Source organism: Cotesia glomerata, linkage group LG6 (assembly GCF_020080835.1).
Source record: "Cotesia glomerata isolate CgM1 linkage group LG6, MPM_Cglom_v2.3, whole genome shotgun sequence".
NCBI lineage: Eukaryota > Metazoa > Arthropoda > Insecta > Hymenoptera > Braconidae > Cotesia > Cotesia glomerata.
The window spans coordinates 17,846,276-17,870,326 of NC_058163.1; the positions used below are offsets into that span (position 1 = coordinate 17,846,276).

At 34.7% G+C, this 24,051-nt stretch overlaps 1 long non-coding RNA gene across 1 annotated transcript; it reads left to right on the forward strand.

Moving 5' to 3' along the window:
* Positions 1 to 17,858: 17,858 nt before the first annotated feature.
* LOC123267722 lies at positions 17,859 to 18,789 on the forward strand. Its single transcript, XR_006510107.1, has 3 exons — positions 17,859 to 17,993; positions 18,087 to 18,288; positions 18,470 to 18,789. It is a non-coding gene; the product is annotated as an uncharacterized LOC123267722 (long non-coding RNA).
* Positions 18,790 to 24,051: the final 5,262 nt, after the last annotated feature.

Sequence of the window (24,051 nt, forward strand, 5' to 3'; positions counted from 1 at the left end):
TATCGAAAATGTAACTCACATTTTAAATTATTTGATTTAATAACCGATCCCCTCTTTCTCTCGCGTCGCACTCACTACCAGAAACAGTGCTATCCTTATTGCATTCATGGTTAAAAAGCTATTGTAGTTTTGTTTTTCTTTTAAGCAAATGAGAATTCCGAAAAAAAAAAACGCTCTGCTACAAAATAGATAATTGAAAAATTCATTAAGTAGCAGAGCGTTTTTTCAAAATTCTTCTTTGTATAGGAGAGAAATATAAAGCTGCAATCGTAGAGACCGACTGTTGATTAAGAGATATCTTTTCTGCGAGACTTGAGGTTGATCAGTTATCTTTATGTCGTTTCAATTTGGAAGAAAATTTCAACATAAAGCATGACAAGCAAAAGATTCGTGTGAATCTGGGTGTTTCTAAGTAACCAGTCAATCAATAATTCCAATAGAACTTGAACTTAATTTTTTGGAGCTTCCATAATACAAACTGAAGACAAATATTGTTCATAATTACACATAAAAACTACTTTAATTTTGATCCATTGAAAATAAACAAATCAAAAATGTATATTGATTGATGATTTCGTACTGAGCTTAAGTTAGCCGACAACTGACCTTTTTTTGACATGAACTACAAAGAAATTATTTTGAAAAATTGTGCTAGTTATTTTTTTTAATTTTAACGTATGAAAATTGTTTTACTATGATTTTAATAATTTATTTTTTAAGAATAATTTCAAGAATAGTCAGATGTGTTTTAATTTAAGTACATTATTGTTAAGGATTATGAATAATAGTACGTGGAAAATGATTGAAGATTAAGTTTATTTATCAATAAATATTAGGTAGTGAAATATCAATAGACAAAAGTACAGTACAGGTGTGAGTGGCACAACGTTAACCGATGGCTTATCGCCTTAGACTGTCTCATCAAGCATTCCGTTTCGGATTATATACTCAAATACATTACAATAGAATATTCTCGAATATGCTAAGTACACATGCACTTTTGGTAAATTCAACAATTATGATTTTTCAACATCAAGAGAAAGATATATGCACCAATAGACCAATTGTCCTACATTTTTGGTTAAAAATTGCATAATTATAAATGCAATATAATTTTCGGAATTAATGAGTTGATAAATAATGACAAAACCTACAACTACTTGCTAGGAATAATACTAATTTTTTATCAGTATTGTTACAATCCCATAATGACAGCTAGTAAGCAGAATTAAATTTTTAATTCAATATATTTCTAATACAATATAATAAGATACAATATGGCAAAGACTCATAACGATAAATAAATACAGTTATAATAATTATGATGATAATTAATATCCTAATGATTTAATTGCTTAATACAATAATGATAATTGATAATGTAAAACAATAATGAAGTACAATAAATTGGCGCTAACAATAATCCTCAGACAAAATAACCGCGACAAAATAACCGAACGATAAAATAACCGAACGACAAAATAACCGTGGATAAAATAACCGTACGACAAAATAACCGAACGACAAAATAACCGAACGACACAATAACCATGGACAAAATATCTTCACGACAAAATAACCATGGACAAAATATCTACACGACAAAATATCCAAAACATCAGATTTTATAATTAATCTCTGAAAATAATTTTTAAAGGGGAACACCACTGTGACGATCGAAGAAAAGAGGTGATTTTTGGGAATTTTTTTGACAGGAAAAATAAAGGAATTTGGAGATCGGATTTTTAACTTCCCGCTAAAAAAATCGAAGATTTTCAAAAATCGGGAAGTTATTGTTTTCACGCCGTTTTGCAAAAATCGAGTTTTCATCAGATCTCGACGTTTGAAGGTCACAGGAAGCTTCCCTGACTATCCCCGCGAGGTTGTCACGGTGTCTGTATGTGTGTGTGTGTGTGTGTGTGTGTGTGTGTGTGTGTGTGTGTGTGTGTGTGTGTGTGTGTGTGTGTGTGTGTGTGTGTGTGTGTGTGTGAAAGTATGTGAACCGCTTATAACTTTTGAACGGCTTGACCGATTTCATCGCGGTTGGTGCCATTCGAAAGAGCTTGATTAAACTTAGATTTGAAAACTATTTGGACCGATTCAGATCAATAGATTTTGAGAAATCTTAAAAAAACTGAAAAAAAAATTTTTCAAATGTGGTTTTTTTGGCATAACTTTTAAATGCCTTGATGGTTCAATTCCAAAAACTAATCAGCTTTTAACCTCAAAAAACCACGTCGATCGCCACCAGTCCGGTCAAAATCGGTTGATTCATTCAAGAGATATCGTGAACGAAAGAAAACCGAAAAAAGTGTTTTTTCGGAATAACTCCAAAATTCCTAGCGAGATCAATTCAAAATTTAAGATTTTTTGTGAGGCTTGAAAAACTGCGTCGAATGCTTCTAACCGCGTAGAAATCGGTTTATTCATTCAAAAGTTATTGCGGTTTAAAAATTCAAGAAATAGTGTCTTATCAAATCTCTATCAGACTTTTGAGCTCGAAGTGCTTTAAAGCATAGAAAAGCAATCTCTTTGAGCTCGGAGAGCTCAAAATAACCCATAAATTGTATTTTTGAGCTCGAAGACCCAAGCTTAGGCCAAGACTGGGCAACCACGCCTTGGTCGGCCCAATTATTACCCGAGCCTGGGCCAGAACTGGGTCACCCAGTCACGGCCACAATGATTAACCAAGGGTTAGCCAAGATTGGGAAACCTACACTGAAAAAAAAAATTAACTTAATTCAAGAGAAAAATTCTTGAACCTAGAAAATAACTTTGAAGAGTTTAATTGTCTTCAATCAAAACGAAAAATTCTTTAATTAAATAAAATTTACTTAAATCGAGAAAAATTTCTTAGTTTAAGAATTTTTCTACTCAAATCAAGAAGATGAAATTCTTAAAAATTATTTACTTGATTTAAGTAAATTTTTTCTTTGTAACCATGGGCGTTGAATGGCAACCAAGACTTGAGCCAGAATTGGGTAACCTAGCCTTAGCCATTCAATGGGAAATTCAAACTTAATAAATCATTAAGTACTAGAATTTTAAACAGTAAACATTTATTGTTTAACGAATATTTGCTAACAAATTCTAAAATTTAAAATTTATTATTTAACCAAGACAATTGCATATCGTCAAAATTGATGTAGTCTTAAAAAAATTAAAATATAATAATTTACAGTTGAATTTTTAATATTGATAATTTTAAACATGAAAATTTATCATAAGATATTAAAAATATACAGAACGATGTACAAAGTTTAAAGTAATATAAAAACTTGACTCTTTCATTTTTTTTAACTATAATAATCATTTGTGAAAAATAGTTAATTTTCATCGAAACACAATATTAAATAACATAAATTATATAAATAATAAACCGTCACACTTCGTCACTATATAGATTTAGCTTATCAGAATAATAAGATGTGCATCAACTTATCGGTCGTACGGTGTAGAGGTTAGTTATCGGTCTGGCAAGCGCGCGGCTCGGGTTCGAATCTCGGTTAGAACGGATACGATTTTCACTTTATTTCTATAATTAGCAACAGTTAGGTTCGAATTTACTTTACTCACAAAATAAAATAAAAAAATAACATTCCAATAATTCTTTTTTATCATTTTTTATCAAATGGCATGGGCCAGACTTGAAAATTAACTATGGCTCAGCCCTGGTAACCAGGCGTGGGCCAGTCCTGGTAACCAGGCTTGGCCCATTCTTATCATCCCAGACTTCAACCAGGACTGGGCCAAGCCTGGCTTACAACTTGGCCCAGAGTTTTACATAGTTGAGCCAAGGCTGGGCCAAGCTAGGCCCCGTGGTACTTTCCTCTATGGGAAACACCACCGTCCATCTTACGGTAAAGAGCCATAATTTATAGCTAAATTTGTCATTAAAGACAAATTTGGGAACTGGGGAAAAAAAAGGATAAAGGGAGAGGGGGAGACCTTACTCAGTAGAAATTTTCGGTATAGGAATGACCTGCAGGATCCACCATTTTTCAGATTTTAATTTGGAATTTGGTAGTAGATTAACGAATATATACAAAATAAACACAAACGCGTATTTTTTAAAGATATTAAAAGCCCCACAGATAAGGACTTCTAAAATTTTGGGGGAATTGGTCATTTTTCATCATTTTTAACTTCCCGCTAAAAATCTCAAATTTTCAAAAATTGGGAAGTTATTGTTTTCACCCCGTTTTGCAAAAATCTAGTTTTCATCAGATCTCGACGTTTGAAGGTCACAGGAAGCTTCCTTGACTATCCCCGCGAGATTTTCACTATGTCTGTATGTGTGTGTGTGTGTGTGTGTGTGTGTGTGTGTGTGTGTGTGTGTGTGTGTGTGTGTGTGTGTGTGTGTGTGTGTGTGTGCGTATGAGTGTGTGTGTGTGTGTGTGTGTGTGTGTGTGTGTGTGTGTGTTTTTTCCCCTTTAGGGGAATCCTTTTTACGGATTCTAGGCATAGTTGTTTGGCCTGGATGTGTGGCGACTCGACGCAGCGCCGTACTAAAAGCTCGACGCTAACGCCCCTACCCACTAAACCCTAAACCCCTTTCTCTTCTATCCTCTGATCCCCCATGGTACCGCCGTAAGGCATTTCTTCGCGGGGGGAGGAATTAGCTGCCGCTCTTCCTTCTGGTGGCTAAGATGTTATTTCTTCCTTCTAGATTCTGTCTTTTGCTCTTTTTCTCTCGATGGAACGCAGCTCTGTAAGCACTTCTGTGGCAAAAGTGTTCGTTGCATTCCAGGCAGCTTCTGAAGACAGCATTGCTTCTACGACTGACTCTGGTTGACTTCTCCTCTTCAAGATCCTCTCCAGCTCCTCACGTTGTGGATTAAAACGCGAGCACTCGACAAAAACGTGCTCCGCATCTTCAGTGACTCCAGGGCAGGACGGGCACTCCGGAGAATCGTCATGCCTAAAGCGGTGAAGATAAGCCCGAAAACAGCCATGTCCTGACAACATCTGCGTTAGGTAGTAGTTGACCTCTCCGTGTTTCCGGTTCAGCCAAATGTCGATCTTTGGTATGAGACGATGCGTCCATCTACCCTTCTCTGCGGCATCCCACTGAGATTGCCATCGTGCGATGCTGTGCTGTCTTTGTTCCGTTCTGAGTTCTTCTGCGCTCAGTGTTGTTGACCTCTTTCGTTGGTAAAGGTTCCTTCTTTCTTCAGCTAGGACTCTGAGAGGTAGAGTTCCAGAAATTACGCACACTGCTTCCTCAGATATTGTGCGGAAGGCGCAAGCTACTCTTAGGGCACTCAGGCGATATACTGGTCCAGCCTTTCTCCATGCTTCTTGTAATTCTAGCGCATCGGCCCAAATGGATATTCCGTACGTAAGCACTGATGTGACTACAGTTGCCAACAATAGTCTCCTGCTCTGCTTTGGGCCTCCGACGTTAGGCATCAATCGTGCGAGGCTTGCCCTTACTACTGACGCTTTGGCACTGACGTGTTCCACTTGCTGTTTAAAGTTGAGACGGGCATCAAGCATCACTCCCAAATATCGGATATAAGGTTGTGATGTGATTTCTTGTTCGCCGACTCTAAGATTGATGGTCTCTAACACTTTCCTGCTGGTAATAAGCACTGCCTCAGTCTTATGTTTCGCCAGTTGAAGATTCATTGTGTCCATCCACTGGTTTACTTGCTGGAATGCTAGATCAAACATGTGGTGAATCTCGTCCAGGTGTTTAGCGACAATCACTACGGCCACGTCGTCCGCATACGCTACAAGTTTAATATTTCTTGGGATCTTTAGCCTTAGAAGCCCGTCATACATGATATTCCACAGCAGTGGGCCAAGAACAGAGCCCTGCGGAACACCTCCGGTGATTTCGTACTCTTTCGGACCGTCCTTTGTGTCATATCTGAGGACTCTATCCGTGAAGTAGCTAGCTACTATTTTACTTAGGTATCCTGGCACGTTCTTCTCTTGAAGAGCTTGCATAATGCAGTCCCAGTTAGCAGAGTTGAAGGCGTTTTTGATGTCTAACGTCGCCACCAGGCAGTACTTCTTCTACCACCCTTCCATCTGGTTCCTGCAATTGCCTCCTGGGCCGTAGTAACAACCAGATTGATCGCGTCCAGGGTTGATCGTCCTTTTCGGAATCCATACTGGTTGTTTGCCAGGAGTGGATCTGCAACTGCTTCTATTCTTTGATGAATTATGCGTTCGAATATCTTACCGGCTGTATCCAGCATACAAAGTGGACGGTAAGATGACGGCTCTTCTGGTGGCTTTTTTCCTTTAGGGAGTAGAACCAGTCGTTGTTGTTTCCATTTCCGAGGAAATGTCCCTTCCTTGAGGCACGTATTGTAAACTTTCAAGAATAACGTTTGTGCTGCCTTTATGGCTGTTTTCAAGGCAATATTAGGGATTCCGTCTAGTCCCGGCGCTTTGTTATTCCCTACGCGGTTACAAGCCTCCATTAGTTCTTCTTCCGTGACAGATGGAATGTCTTCAGGGTTTAGCTGCCTTAACTGGCCGGTGAATACCGGTTGTTGAGGAAACAGCACAGTAACAATCCTCTCTAGGAGCCGCGGACACGTAGGCGACGGCATTGGCTGGTATTTCAGGTGGGCCGTGACCACCTTGTACGGTTTGCCCCATGGGCCTTTCTCCACTTCTTCGACGAGTTCTTTCCAACAGCGTCTTTTATTATCCTTGATGGCTTTGTTTAGTTCCCGACGGGCCTTTTTATACTCTGCCACCAGTTCTGCAAGGTTAGGTCGACGGAAGCCACGCTGTGATATTCTTCTTTTCCTGAGGCATTCTTTACGAAGAGCGCTGATGTGATCGTTCCACCAGTGCACCGCGGGTCTTCTATTTATGCCTCGTTTTCGTGGCATACTGGCGTCACAAGCTTCGGTCACTCTTTTCATAAGTTCTTTAGTCTGATCTTCTGCGCATCCAGCGGTGATCGGGCCATTATCCAAAGCAGTCGTCAGCGTACCCACGTCGAAAGATTGTACTCTCCACCGAATGTGGTTAGGTAACCTACTAGTTCCTCTAGTATCCTGGTCATTTGATATCTCCCAGAGAATCGCGTTGTGGTCACTGGCAGTGTAGATATCCAGCACCTTCCAGTTGAGGTTACCTCTCGCGAGGCTGCTACTGACGAACGTGAGGTCTACGATGGAACTTGCGTCTCCTTTGGTGTAGGTTGGTGTGTCACCACTGTTGAGTAAGACTACGTCTAATGCAGTAAAAGCCTCAAGTAACGCTTTACCTCGTGCGTTAGTTAGCTTGCTACCCCAGTCTACTGCCCAGGAGTTAAAGTCGCCGGCTATCGCGACTGGATGATGCTGCTTCGCGTCCTCTGTCAGTCGATCCAGAAAGTTAGTGAAGTCAACAATAGAGAGGCTAGGTGGTGCGTAGCAGCTATAGAAGCGAACGCCATCTACTGATACTGCTACAAAGCCGGCATTGCAATTATTAACTACGCTCTGGAATGGGAGCTTGCCACAGGACCAAATGACGGCCCTAGTGGTCGTGTCCGTTTCCCATAATTTGCCTTTAAGGCATTTATATGGATCAGCTATTAGTACAAGATCAGGCCCTAGTTCACGCACTGTCTGCAGAAGCAAGTCATGTGCAGCCTCACAATGATTGAGGTTGAGCTGCAGTATCTTCATGTTCTTTTGTTTATTAACCTCTGAAGCGCCTCTTGGAATACCGGGCATTTGTGGTTGCCGGCGTAGTGGGCAGAGTTCTCTGCGCTTTGGTTTTCAGCGCATAATGCACATTTGGCTGGATTCTTACAACCAGCGATCTTGTGCCCCTCTTGTCCGCACCTGATGCAAAGCTTAGATCGGTCTACGCTACTTTTGCACTGAAATCCATGATGATGACCTGCAGGATCCACCATTTTTCAGATTTTAATTTGGAATTTGGTAGTAGATTAACGAATATATACAAAATAAACACAAACGCGTATTTTTTAAAGATATTAAAAGCCCCACAGATAAGGACTTCTAAAATTTTGGGGGAATTGGTCATTTTTCATCATTTTTAACTTCCCGCTAAAAATCTCAAATTTTCAAAAATTGGGAAGTTATTGTTTTCACCCCGTTTTGCAAAAATCTAGTTTTCATCAGATCTCGACGTTTGAAGGTCACAGGAAGCTTCCTTGACTATCCCCGCGAGATTTTCACTATGTCTGTATGTATGTGTGTGTGTGTGTGTGTGTGTGTGTGTGTGCGTATGAGTGTGTGTGTGTGTGTGTGTGTGTGTGTGTGTGTGTGTGTGTGTGTGTGTGTGTGTAAGTATGTGAATCGCTTATAACTTTTGAACGGTTGAACCGATTTTATCGCGGTTGGTACCATTCGAAAGGGCTTCGCCAAACTTAGATTTCCTACAAATTTGAACCGATTCAGACTGATAGATTTTGAGAAATTATGAAAAATTTCAAAAAAAATAAGAAAAAAATCATTTTTGAAAGTGGTTTTTTTGGAATATCTTTCAAACGGCTCGATCAATCAACTTCAAAAACTAATCCGCTCTTAAGCTTGAAAAACTACGCCGATCGGTGCTAATCCGGTCAAAATCGGTTGATTCGTTCGAGAGATAGCGTGAACGAAAGAAAACCGAAAAAAGTGTTTTATTCACATAACTTCGTCATTTCTTTTCGGATCGTTCTTGATGACATAGAATAATTGTTAGAGCTCAAATAACCGCGTTGATCGCCGCCAAGAACGTAATAATCGGTTGATTGGTTAGAGAGATATCCTCGACGAAATATTTGAAAATAAAGATTTTTTCAACATAACTCCGACATTTTTTGAAATAACTTTCAAACAACTCTACCGATCGATTCCAAAAACTAATCAGCTCTTAACATCAAAAAACCACGTCGATTGCAACCAAGCTAGTCAAAATCGGTTTATTCGTTCGAGAGATATCGTGAACGAAAAAAACCCGAAAAAACTGTTTTTTCGGGATTACTCCGAAATTTTCGGTTCGATCAATTAAAACCTGAAAATAACTTATGAGGATGATAAAACTGCGTCGAATGGCGCCAACCACGTGAAAATTGGTTGATCTATTAAAAAGTTATTGCGGTTTGAAAATTCCAAAAATAGTGTTTTATGAAACTTCTATCAGACTTTTGAGCTGGGAGAGCTCAAATGCATTGAAATATTATTTCTTTGAACTTAGTGAGCTCAAAATATCACATGAATTATATTTTGAGCTCAAAAATCTCAAAAATGTCATAAGTACAATTTTAAGCGCCCAGGTATGGAATTAGCGGGAAGTTGCAGGGTTGGCCTTTAGGATGAACCGTTTTTCTAATTTTTAACTTCCCGCTAAGAAAATCGAAGATTTTCAAAAATCGGGAAGTTATTGTTTTCACCCCGTTTTGCAAAAATCGAGTTTTCATCAGATCTCGACGTTTGGAGGTCCCAGGAAGCTTCCCTGACTATCCCCGCGAGGTTGTCACGGTGTCTGTATGTGTATGTGTGTGTGTGTGTGTGTGTGTGTGTGTGTGTGTGTGTGTGTGTGTGTGTGTGTGTGTGTGTGTGTGTGTGTGTGTGTGTGTGTGTGTGTGTGAACGTATGTAAACCGCTTATAACTTTTGAACGGCTTGACCGATTTCATCGCCGTTGGTGCCATTCGAAAGGGCTCAACTAAACTTAGATTTTGAAAACTATTTGGACCGATTCAGATCAATATATTTTGAGAAATCTTTAAAAAACTAAAAAAAAAATTTTTTTCAAATGTGGTTTTTTTGGAATAACTTTTAAACGGCTTAGAGGTTCAATTCCAAAAACTAATCAGCTTTTAACCTCAAAAAACCACGTCGATCGCCACCAGTCCGGTCAAAATCGGTTGATTCGTTCGAGAGATATCGTGAACGAAAGAAAACCGAAAAAAGTGTTTTTTCGGAATAACTCCAAAATTCCTAGCGCGATCGATTCAAAATTTAAGATTCTTTGTGAGGCTTAAAAAACTGCGTCGAATGCTTCTAACCGGGTAAAAATCGGTTTATTCATTCAAAAGTTATTGCGGTTTAAAAATTCAAAAAATAGTGTCATCAAATCTCTATCAGACTTTTGAGCTCGAAGAGCTTTAAAGCATAAGAAAGCAATCTCTTTGAGCTCGGAGAGCTCAAAATAACCCATAAATTGTATTTTTGAGCTCGAAGAGCTCAAAAACGTCATTGGTGCAATTTTAAGCGCCTAAGTATGGAATTAGCGGGAATTTGCAGAGATGGCCTTCAGGGTCAACCGTTTTCCTAATTTTTTAATAAAAATTTAGGGTAATAATCTTTAATGTACCCTCAATAAAATTAAAAAAAAAAACCTGATTCCCAAATTCCTTTATTTCCCCTGTCAAAAAATTCCCGAAAATCACCTCTTTTCCTCTGTCAAAAAAATTATGGAAAAAAAAATTGACACGTCGGAATTTTAAAAAATAAAAAAATCCAATTTTTCAAAAATGATTTTTTGGGAAAATTTATTTGTTAAAAAAAATTAAAAAATGGTTAAGTGACTGCTAGCATTAATGTCATAAAATTTCAATATCATAAATAAAACAACTAAATAACAAAAAGTTTTAGAGATTTTGATTCTAAAATTTATGAAAAAAAATCTATTTACGATGAGACGTCAACTTTACATATGATTCGAAAATAGATCAACAAGTTAACTTATTATTTTGCTGTGCCCTTTTTTTCATGAATTTTGTGTGTGTTTATTCGAAATTAAACCAATACAAACGCGCGTTATCGTGTTGTGCCCTTTTAACAAGGTTTTTGTGTGTCTTTATTCGAAATGGAACCAACACAAATGCGGGTTATCGTATCGTGCCCTTTTAACAAGGTTTTTGTGTGTGTTTTTCAGAATGAAACCAACACAAATGCGAGTAATCGTGTTGCGCCCTTTTAACATGGTTTGTGTGTGTTTATTCGAAATGAAACCAACACAAATGCGGGTAATCGTGTTGTGCCCTTTTAACAAGGTTTTTGTATGTATTTATTCGAAATGAAACCAACACAAATGCGGGTAATCGTATTGTGCCCTTTTAACAAGGTTTTTGTGTGTGTTTATTTGAAAAGAAACCAACACAAATGCGGGTAATTGTATTGTGCCCTTTTAACAAGGTTTTTGTGTGTGTTTTTTGGAATGAAACCAACACAAATGCGAGTAATCGTGTTGCGCCCTTTTAACAAGGTTTTTGTGTGTATTTATTCGAAATGAAACCAACACAAATGCGGGTAATCGTATTGTGCCCTTTTAACAAGGTTTTTGTGTGTGTTTATTTGAAACGAAACCAACAAAAATGCGAGTAATTGTATTGTGCCCTTTTAACAAGGTTTTTGTGTGTGTTTATTCGAAATGAAACCAACACAAATGCGGGTAATCGTATTGTGCCCTCTTAACAAGGTTTTTGTGTGTGTTTTTCGGAATGAAATCAACACAAATGCGAGTAATCGTGTTGCGCCCTTTTAACAAGGTTTTTGTGTGTATTTATTCGAAATGAAACCAACACAAACGCGCGTTATCGTATTGTGCCCTTTTAACAAGGTTTTTGTGTGTGTTTATTTGAAACGAAACCAACACAAATGCGGGTAATTGTATTGTGCCCTTTTAACAAGGTTTTTGTGTGTGTTTATTCGAAATGAAACCAACACAAATGCGGGTAATTGTATTGTGTCCTTTTAACAAGGTTTTTGTCTGTGTTTATTCGAAATGAAACCAGCATAAATGCGGGTAATCGTGTTGTGCCCTTTTAACAAGGTTTTTGTGTGTGTTTATTCGAAATGAAACCAACACAAATGCGGGTAATCGTATTGTGCCCTTTTAACAAGGTTTTTGTGTGTGTTTATTCGAAATGAAACCAACACAAATGTGGGTAATCGTATTGTGCCCTTTTAACAAGGTTTTTGTGTGTGTTTATTTGAAAAGAAACCAACACAAATGCGGGTAATCGTATTGTGCCCTCTTAACAAGGTTTTTGTGTGTGTTTTTCGGAATGAAACTAACACAAATGCGAGTAATCGTGTTGCGCCCTTTTAACAAGGTTTTTGTGTGTATTTATTCGAAATGAAACCAACACAAACGCGCGTTATCGTATTGTGCCCTTTTAACAAGGTTTTTGTGTGTGTTTATTTGAAACGAAACCAACACAAATGCGGGTAATTGTATTGTGCCCTTTTAACAAGGTTTTTGTGTGTGTTTATTCGAAATGAAACCAACACAAATGCGGGTAATCGTATTGTGCCCTTTTAACAAGGTTTTTGTGTGTGTTTTTCGGAATGAAATCAACACAAATGCGAGTAATCGTGTTGCGCCCTTTTAACAAGGTTTTTGTGTGTATTTATTCGAAATGAAACCAACACAAATGCGGGTAATCGTATTGTGCCCTTTTAACAAGGTTTTTGTGTGTGTTTATTCGAAATGAAACCAACACAAATGCGGGTAATTGTATTGTGTCCTTTTAACAAGGTTTTTGTCTGTGTTTATTCGAAATGAAACCAACATAAATGCGGGTAATCGTGTTGTGCCCTTTTAACAAGGTTTTTGTGTGTGTTTATTCGAAATGAAACCAACACAAATGCGGGTAATCGTATTGTGCCCTTTTAACAAGGTTTTTGTGTGTGTTTATTCGAAATGAAACCAACACAAATGTGGGTAATCATGTTATGCTCTTTTAACACGGTTTTTGTGTGTGTTTATTCGAAATGAAACCAACACAAATGCGGGTAATCGTGTTGCGCCCCTTTAACATGGTTTTTGTGGGTGTTTACTCGAAAATAGCCCGTTACACGAAGCTTGTTATTTTGATGTGCCTTTTTTTTTTATAGATTGTGTGTGTGTGTGTGTGTGTGTGTGTGTGTGTGTGTGTTTGTGTGTGTGTGTGTTTTTTTTCCTTAGGGGGGGGGGGATCCTTTTTACGGATTCTAGGCATAGTTGTTTGGCCTGGATATGTGGCGACTCGACGCAGCGTCATACTAAAACTCGACACTAACGCCCCTACCCACTAAACCCTAAACCCCTTTTCCTTCTTTCCTCTAATCCCTCATGGAAACCGCCGTCAGGAATTACTTCGTGAAGAGAGGATGTAGCTACTGCTCTTCCTTGTGGTGGCTAAGGCGTTAACTACCTTCCTTTTATCTTCTGCTATTTGCTCTTCTTTTTCGGTGGAACGCAAGTCTTTAAGGACTTCTGTTGCAAACGTGTTGGTAGCGTTCCAGGCAGCTTCTGATGACAACTTTGCTTCCACTAGTGAATCTGGTTCCATTCTCTGGTTCAGGATCCTCTCCAGTTCCTCACGCTGTGGATCGAAACGAGGACATACAAAGAAGACGTGCTCCGCGTCTTTAGCAGCTCCTGGGCAGGACGGGCACTCTGAAGAGTCATCGTGCTTAAAGCGGTGTAGATACTCTCGAAAACACCCATGTCCCGACAACATCTGCGTAAGATAGTAATTGACCTCACCGTGATTCCGGTTAAGCCAAATGTCGATCCGAGGTATGAGACGGTGCGTCCACCTACCCTTCTCTGCAGCATCCCATTGTAGTTGCCATCGGCCTATGCTCTTCTGCCGTTCTTCAATTTTAAGTTCTTCAGGGCTCAGTGCAGTTGACCTTTTTCGTTGGTAAAGGGCCCGTCTTTCCTCTGCTAGAACTCTAAGAGGTAGGGTTCCAGCAATGACGCACACTGCTTCTTCTGATATAGTGCGGAAGGCACTAGCTACTCGTAGGGCACTCAGTCGGTATATTGGTTCAGCTTTTCTCCATGATTCTTGGGTTTCCAATGCATCAGCCCAAATGGATATTCCGTAAGTGAGTACTGATGTGACTACTGATGACAATAGTAGCCTCCTGCTCTGCATTGAGCCTCCGATGTTAGACATCAGCCGTGCGAGACTAGCCCTCACTCCTGACGCTTTAGCACTGACATGTTCCACTTGCTGCTTGAAGTTGAGTCGTGCATCCAGCATCACTCCCAAATAACGGATAAATGGTTGTGATGTGATTTCTTGTTCTCCGACTCTCAACTTGATGGTTTCTACCGTTTTTCTGCTGGTGATGAGCACTGCCTCGGTTTTATGCTTGGCTAGTTGCAAGTTCATCATGTTCATCCACAAATTGACTCGTCTGAATGTAATATCAAATGCCATTTCTATCTCTTCGAGGTGCTTTGCGACAATCACGACAGCTACGTCATCTGCATATGCTACAAGTTTGACTCCCGTAGGCAATGCTATTCTCAGGAGGCCATCATACATGATGTTCCATAGCAGAGGACCTAAGACTGATCCCTGTGGCACTCCTCCGGAGATTTCGTACACTTCCGTACCATTCGTCGTGTCATATTTCAGGAGCCTGTTCGTGAAGTAGCTCGCTACTATTCTGCGAAGGTATCCTGGTATGTTTTTTTCTTCTAGAGCCCGCATAACGCAGTCCCAGTTAGCGGAGTTGAAGGCATTCTTGATGTCCAAAGCAGCCACCAAGTAGTATTTCTTCTTTCCACCCTTCCATCTCGTTCCGGCGATTGCATCCTTGGCTATATTAATAACCAATTTGATAGCATCCAGAGTTGACCGTCCTTTTCGGAAACCAAACTGGTTCTCTGCTAGGAGTGGATCGACTAAAGCCTCTATTCTCTGATGAATTATGCGCTCGAATATCTTGCCGGCCGTGTCTAACATGCAGAGTGGTCGGTAGGATGACGGTTCTTCCGGCGGCTTTTTCCCCTTCGGAAGTAACACTAGCCGTTGCTGTTTCCACTTCTGGGGAAAAGTCCCTTCCTTCAGGGGTGTGTGTGTGTGTGTGTGTGTGTGTGTGTGTGTGTGTGTGTGTGTGTGTGTGTGTGTGTGTGTGTGTGTGTGTGTGTGTGTGTGTGTGTGTGTGTGTGGGTGTGTGTTGATACGAAAATATTTTTATTCTGGAGTTTTATTACAGAATCCCATGTATTTGGGACTCAAATGAATGGGTTTGCGCACTCTTGTCTACTGCGCAAACTTGTCCTACATGATCCTTATATTTTGTCTTCCGATTATTTCATTATTTGGTTATTTTATTACATGGTTATAATGTCGTTCGGTTATTTTGTCCATGGTTATAATGTCGTCCGGTTATTTTGTCCACGGTTTATTTATCTTCGGTTATTTTGTCGTCTGGTTATTTTGTCCCGGTTATTTTGTCGCGGTTATTTTGTTCGTTTTTATCTAGTCGCGGCACCCAATAAATTATATAAATTATTACAATAATTAATGAACAAGAGACACGCCGAGAGTGGATCTGTTGCCAATTCTAGGCGCAGGGAGGGACGCACACGGGAAATAAAATCCCTGTGACAGTCGTTTAGCGAGATTTTTCTACGGAAACATAAATACTACTATGATATATTACATAAGAAGAAATCAAAATAGAAAGATAACGTATAAATACTGAATTCGATCACTAAGTAAAGTAGTATTTCGTGCATGTATTTATTATTTATAAATATTGTTGGATTATTTACTCCCTACGCTATACGCTATCTAAAAATTGTAAATATAGGATCGATAACTTAGGTAAAATGAAACATAACGATGCATTCTATATTTCCGTATCTTATCAATCCAATAAAAAAAGTATTTGTTTAGTAATTATCAGCCATGAAATGTATTTTTTAGATTAATTTAATTTCTTCTAAGCTTAGAAGTTTTACTATTCAACGGTACAAAAAATTTAAACTAATTTGATATTATCAATCAACACTAAATAATAAAAACATTAATTATTTTGTTATAATAAAATTACTTCAAAACCATTTATATACGTCGTTCTCGACTTTTATTAATTGCTTTTGTTATGCAGTTAATTAATCATCATAAAAAAATAATACTACTAATGAATGTATAATTAATCTATCCACTTCTAATTTCGAGATTATGGAATAATATAAATAGTATTGTCATTTGTTTATTTAAAAACTAAAAGTCAATTTCGAAGATTAAAGTTATAAAATTTATAATTGACGTACTGATTACTTCGGGCTGAATTGTATGAGTATAATAAGATACGTCACAATTGTACCGATAATCTGGAAACGTTAAATCAAATTAAAAAACATAAATATTATTTTATTAGTTTCTAATTGTTAAAATATCAATAACCAATTGCAACAGAAAACCATCCAACACTATGATCCCATAAGAACCAAATTTAATAGTTCTTCGTAAAAGATTGGCTGAAAATTCAAGTAACTAAAAAAGATAATAATATTAATTTTTAACATATCGCGTGCCTACGGCAAAAGGAACTCATCTCAAATTATACGCCTTTTTTTATCTGCAGAGCAAAAAGAGCCTATAGAAAATATCATTTTGCTACAATCGACCGGGAAGTTAAAAATCAAAATAAATTTGAAAAAAAATTTGTAACCTCAAAAAACCGTTCTGCTTACGGTATATACACACTCGGTAGTCTGGCTTGAGAACTATGGAGGGTAGAGGTAAGGAGAGTCATCTCATATGGGAGAAAAGTTGAAAAAGTGTCCAGTTGTATGCGCTAAATAACAGTTCAAAAATCCTCCACAATCGCGCTGGTGGATGTACAGGGTATGGTATGAATGTAGCAATTGTAGATGAATTGAAGTATGCCGAGTTAAAAAATTTAATGTCATTATCGACTAAAGTAGTTAATTATTGAGAATTTCAACAACTTAAGTTGTACAAAATATTGTGGTAAATATAACCTTACAGAATTATTATAACCAAACGTGTGTTTAGAGTGATTTTATTTCGTAAACTGTAAATAGTACGGTTATTGATATATAAACATTTAATTTTATGAAAAAGTGAGTGAATAACAGAACAGTTATGGGTAAAATTTGTGTTGTGAAAAGTTGTCCAAGTGGACGTAAATCCCAAAACAAAAAAAATAGTTCACCTCAGCCTCTTTCGTATTTCCAACCAACAGTATGTAAATCAATTTTTTATAAAAAATGTATGAAAATTAAATTAGCCGACATTGGAAAATTTTTATAATTTTTTTTTTCGAAAAAAATGATTTCAAAATAATTGAAAAAAAAAATTTAAGTGCAATTTTTTAAAAATAGTTTTTTTACTTATAATTGTTATTAATTCAAAATAATCAAAAATTTTCAAATGTCTGCTAATTTTAGTGTCGTGAAAAACTTACATTATAAACCTTTGCTCAATTCTATAATTTTTTTGGTAAACGAAAGCATATTCATTTTTTATTTATCTAATTTCGCAGACACCGGCAAGATTACAAAATTGGAAAATTTCGCTAAGTATTAAAAGCTACTGATTACATCTGTCATCTCCATTTTAAAGAGGAACAAATAAAAATGTACGAGAAACTGTACATTAAAGGAGAACTCATAATTTTGCCTTTAGGAAAAAAAATATTGAAAGAAGAAGCTTTACCAACGATGCAGCATCAGTTTATTCCGGTATTTGAACATTAGTTTCTAACAAGTACTGTAGATGAACTCAAAATGCTAAGCTTACATTCGAATAACTATGAAGACGAAGAGCTATTTCAAGTGCAAGAAAATAACATCGAGCCCCAGACAATATTAGTAGATGATGTTCCTAATAATTTAATAGATGATGGTGTTCAAACGGAGCAAGACTTGATAGAACCACCTTTCAGTCAACACGCCTGTAAGGATTCGAAGAATCTACAAGAAATCGAAGCTCCAAAATTGCCACCGTTTTGGTTGTATATACCCGAGCCCAATGGATTTGTATTTATGCGAATGGATCCAACAACTCAGCAGATCAAAATTCGGTTACGCTTAAACAAGGATACATCTATTACGATATGTATTAATGAATTTCCGAGCAGATACATCTATTATTTTTTAACAATCATTGATTATTATTTTTTTTCAGGTTCTTTTTCCTAACAATGACTAACTGCCTCTAAACGAAAAAATTAATTCATTAAGTTGTATTTATGACTACTTGAAATCAGTGGAAAGATGGCCTTTATGTGTTGGTACTCAGATTGACAGTATAAAGTAAGGATTGCTTGTTTTTGCTTAAGTGAATGTATGAGCTACTGAGAAAAGGATTCATACAAATTGAATTAATATAATTACATTAATTTTCAGGTATTCAAAACTTTGTAAAAATTTGATTGTTGGTGATGACACTTATAAAAGGAACCAAGCTAATCCAAGATGTAAACCTTGTCGAATATTACGGAATCGATTGCAGAGTCGAAATTCGACTTCAATTAATTTGGAAATAACAATTGCTAAAAAAAGACGTGCTTCAAATCTAGTTAGGCAATGCAAACGTTTAAAAAAAATGGTAAGTTTTATAAAATACAATTGTTTTTTCATTTTCAAAAATATCAACATACAAATTCTCTATGTCTATAAAATGGTATGAGGTCTAAAAATCACTAAATTTATATGACTTTTAATTCTACGGATGTTATTAAATTCCGAAAAAAATAATTAAAAAACTATTTTATCTATTTGTTTAACAGGCAAACCTCCCAATTTATACAATTTCAATGGCTACACAGTGCATCACAAATTGATTATCATTAGGAAACATTTCCTACTGGATAATATTAATATATGTATTTGCGAGAGTATGCAAATATAATATTACTTGATAATCTATCAAGAAGTTTCGTAATATGAACATAAGTCAAAAATATTGAGTAGTTATTGACAATATACTCATGTTTGTCGTAAAATATTATATTTTTCTACGGCAATTTAAAATGATTTAACAATTTTTGGACAGTTTTTAATAAGACTCAAGATCAAATAATTTTATATACCTCCCGATATTTTTGTTTCATCAAGGGTGGTTTGTACATATAAATTTGTACATATATTTGTACATAATATTAAATAATTTCTTTGATTTCGGAAAAATAAGAATTGTATATTAAATTAAATAACTTCTGTCATTCAAATTATAACATAATACAGATCTACATAAAATTTTTTAATTTTTATTAATAAAATGATAATAAAATTCTCTTTCTTTACTTACATAAATTAAATAACTGAATCTAACAATTTCTAAAAATTAAAACTAAAATGAATCGAAAAAATGCCAAATTATTATCATAAAATCAATACTTGCGATATTTTTAAAAATTTTTAATATTTAATTTATTATTGATAATGTTTGTATGACATTATGTCTTTTATTGCTGTTAATTTATATTGTTCATTACGGGTTCAGTCCATGTTACATGACTGCTTTTGTAGTAATATTGAAATATACTAATTTATAGAAATAAATAATTTTTTTTTAGCGAATAATATTCTTTTAATACGTTCATTGATTAAAGGTATCTATGTTTTATTTTAAAAATTTTTTAGATGCAGAAATTGATTGCTTACAGGGGAAAATTTTTATATTTTCGTTTTGCTCCTGATGAACTTTTGTACTCTAATTTTAAACACATTCGTTTGTTTATTTTATTATTTTCATGTACTTATTTATTTTCTATAACATAGTTATTTCTTCTTATTAATATATTAATTTATTTTTTTATATTCACAAATAAGCGTTAAATCGTTAAATGATACGTAAAAAATAATCATATATTGTTTCCCACTTTATGCGGATTTTTAAAAGCGCGCCATAACTTAGCGGAAGTTTCTCTTTCCTTGTTTATTTTTCAAGCCTACTCTAACAATATTTGGCGCTTCTTTTAAGAGTTACCTTGATGCAAATGTGGCGCCATCCTAATTTAATACATTTTGACGGACACTTTTTCATATACACAGATGATTCTCCTTACCTCTACCCTCCATATTGAGAACGGAACTTGGCGCCAGACTCTATCGAGTCTGTTGATTTTTTCATTTTTCTATTTTATATCTTTTTGTAAAGAAAAAAAAAAATTTTTTTTTTCCTTAACTGTGCTGTGAATGTGGACTTGGCGCGATTTTTTTACAGTGAAACTGTTTTTGTTCAGATTATAATTACTATTATTGTTGTTGTTATTATGATTACCAATATTATTTATTTTTATTATGATATTGTTGTTGGTAAATGACACAATGTATCAAACGCATAGTTATGTTACGTATTATCAAGAGATTAAGATTATTTAAAACCCGCCGAATTGAATGACAGTGCCATCTACAGGCAACAACCATGAGATTATAGAATGTACACTATCTTCAATGAAAATTCCCCAGACACTGAACAGCTGGTTTATCCCAAGAAAGTAGAACTCGAACAACGTTTAGTCTGTTGTGTATTTAGACTGGTTAATAAATATTATGTAAGAAATATCATCGTTTCAAACTTCGCTCAATTAACAAGTAGTGCCACCTACAGGCAACAATCATCAAGACGTTTGTAGTATTTGTACATTGCTCGAACAGAATTACTCAGATCTTGATAAGCTGACTTTTCCGAAGAAAGCAAAATCAAACAATTCTAGCTCTTTTAGGGCCAGTTTTTCAAATCAAGATAAAATTTTATCCAGGATAAAATTATGATGCCAGTATATTTATATATATGAAATATATAAATATATTTTATCATTAGATAAAATTTTATCCTAGATTGAAAAACTGGCCCTTAAGTATTGACTCTAGTTAATAAATGCAATTGAATTAGAAGAAAATATATTTAGAAAAATACATATGGAAAGTTATTCACTAATTAATTCTAGGGATTTTATGTTAAAGAAAAATTTGAACATTATTTGTTATTAAAAAAATTTTCAATTCAAAGTTTGTATTTTTCCCGCGGAAATTGAATGTTTATAAAGTTTCAATATAAATCATTTAAAGTATCACTTTTCGTACAATATTTAGCAGCATTGATAAAATTTTATATCAATAAGCCGCGAATACTTTTTAGCTCAGATTGATAAACTAAATGATCAGTTGTAAGCTTTTAATTTCACATATATTTTGAAAAATTTTTTAAATTTTGTAGTTGTGATAGTTGTAAATTTGAATTTAATACTTTAATACTTAATAATTAAAAAACAATACCAATGATAATAATGATAAACCATATTCCCAATTTATTTTTACGATTAAAAATATTTTTAGTATTATCCTTATTGTCATTGTTAATATTGTCGTTATTATAATTATTATTATTTTAATTATGATTTAGTGACAATATCATATTGTTGTTAGTAAATATCACAATTCGTAAACTTATAAATAATATCCGTATTTTGTAAGAAATATCGTTTCAAACTTCGCTTAATTAACAAGTAGTGCTACCTACAGGCAACAATCATCAAGACGTTTGTAGTATCTGTACATAAGATAATATATAAGAAGGTATTCCAATCCTGCAATGCATGATGGGAAATGTGTCAAGCGGTCGCGCCACCACGAGTGTGTCAATCTTGATAATTTTTCATTCACCAGAGCAAGCTGAAATGAATTTTTATCTGTTAATTTATTATTTTTTACCTTGTATAAATAAATATATTTCATTATTTCAACATCATTCTATCGCTTCCCAAGCGTCACAAAAAAAAATTTCTTTTTAGGAGATTTTATTCAACAAGAAGTAAAAAATTTATAATGTCAATTTAAATTCAAAAAAATATTACCAAAAAAATTTTTGTGCCGCTTGGGTTACTCAATAATTAGCGTTTGATAAAAATAAGTAAATAAACTATTACATTTTAAGATACACTACCTCGGCTTTTAATGAAGCATTTTCTTTGAGAAGCTCATTAATCTGTTGTTCCAACAATAACTCGCGTGATGATTTCTCAGAGCTGTCATTTGATTGCGCGTGAGGGTGATGGTCTAAATATCCAGCTAAATTTTCCTGAGTGTCTTCAATATTCTCATCTTCTTCGGAGATTTCCAATCCTGAATTTTTAATTAAATATATAGCAATTTAAATAATAACTAAAAGTTGATAACATTCGGATGAAAATTTTAATTCAACAAAGTAAAATAAAATCCAAGTATGCGTGTAAGAATAATAAGTATATCAATTAAAAATCAAAATATAAATACAGTTGTGTATAGAAGCCCATTTACCATTACTTTTTCAAAACAGTATTGATGACAAATTTAATTTATTTGTAATTTAGTATTATTTTATTAGTAGAATAATCATCATGCTAAAATAAACGAGGTTTCACATATGAAACAAATCGACAGATAACTATTTTTAATTTTTAATTTCACTTACCCAACCAAGAATTAAATAAATCATAATGATAATTATCCATTGGTAATACTTATACAATGAATACAAAATTTTATATCCCAAATGCTAGCTGCTTTACATGAAATAATAAATTTAATTTGAATATTTTTTAATTAGATTTGCTTAACAATATATAATAATTAATTTAAAAAGATATCACATCACTCACCCACATTCAATCCGGGCACTCCAGACTTATGTCTCTTACTCTTAACTGAATAATCATCATTATCGTCATCAGTTTCAAAAACATCAAAGGGTTTACTGGGAGACGGAATTAAAATGTCTGGTGTAACATTTTTTTTCAATTTGTATGAGTGGTTGTCACAGTCAAACAACCCTTTGCTAAAATGACCCTGTTAATAATTGAAAAAAAAAGTATTAATTATTTCAATAATAAAGTGACCTTATAAAATATTATTGAATAAAACCAGACAGCTTTTTCAACCACGTTAGAAAAAAATTGTATCAAAAATTATAACAATCACATCGTAATCCAAGACCGGAATTTTAAAATATAAAATTGTTAAAGGTAAGATATTAAAAGTCTAGTCCTGGATTACAATGTAACTGTTATCGTTTTCCATACTTATTTTTTTCCATGTATGCACTGATAAAAAGTTTAACTTGACCCAGAAGAGACAAAATCTTCAAACAAGAAAACCAAGTGGAAGAGAATAATTTTCTTGAGCCAAAAGAAAAATTTCTTGAATAAAGAAAAATGTACTGAAACGAAAAGAGTATTATCTTATCTTAAAAATTTTTTCTCTTCACTCAAAAAAATTATTCTCTTCCAAATGGTTTTCTTTTGGTTCAAGATTTTTTTTCGTAAGGCAAGTTACTTTTTTTATCATGGTTGTAAATACCTCACACAAACGAGAATTCTCAGTGATGGGCTTTGAAATTTTACAAGCAGTTGCCCATTTACTTCTCATCTCAACTGAACGAGAAAACCTCAGCGTTTTAAAGCCTTTTTCACTGCTGTTATAACAATTAGGAAAGCTACATCCACCCATGATCTGCGTTGATAAATATGGGTTTAGATATTGTTATATACAATTAAAAGTTATCGAGATGCAAATTTATTAAAAATAAATATCCATACTTACTTCATTTAGCTCTTCAATACACACTCTCAACAACAAAACGTTATGAATAAACAAATCGACATTTTTAAACAAATGACAATCGCGAAATTCTATACTACTTGTATCAATTAAATGAATTAAAAGTTTTTATTTGACTATACATACATAAATAAATATTTTTAAGAATAAATAATTGTCATTATAATTTTTATAAAATTATTAATTAATTAGGATAAGAAATAATTTGTAATTAATAAGTACAATCAGATACCTCATATGGGTAACGTTGAATTCGAAATTTCCTACCATTAACATTTGAATTGTAAAAAATTTTATTGTTAATATAACCGATTATTGTTCATTATATTTATTATAACATTTTGATAAAAATTTCAATAAATTAAAATGACTGTATACACTAATTACTTACGTGTTATTAGACGAGCTCTAATCTAATTATTTTTACTAATAATTGATAAATAATAATAATAAATTCAGTGTAAAACCTGAAAATCTATTGGAATAATAAAAATTATAATAAAACTATAAAATAATTTAAAAAAAAAAAAAAAAAAAAAAATTAGATATGCCGAGTTTCGAACCCGGACTTGGAAAATGAGAAGTTTGCAAAAAGTGTGTGCCCCACAATGGAACCTACTGTGACTCTGTAAGAAGTAAATGATAAACTGCGCTTAGGAAAAATCGGTTTAACCGGAGAATTTGCGGATGCAATAAAAAAAAGCTAATTAAAAATTTATATTTAATTATTATTATTTATTATTATTGTTAGAGGGTGAAAATAATTTTT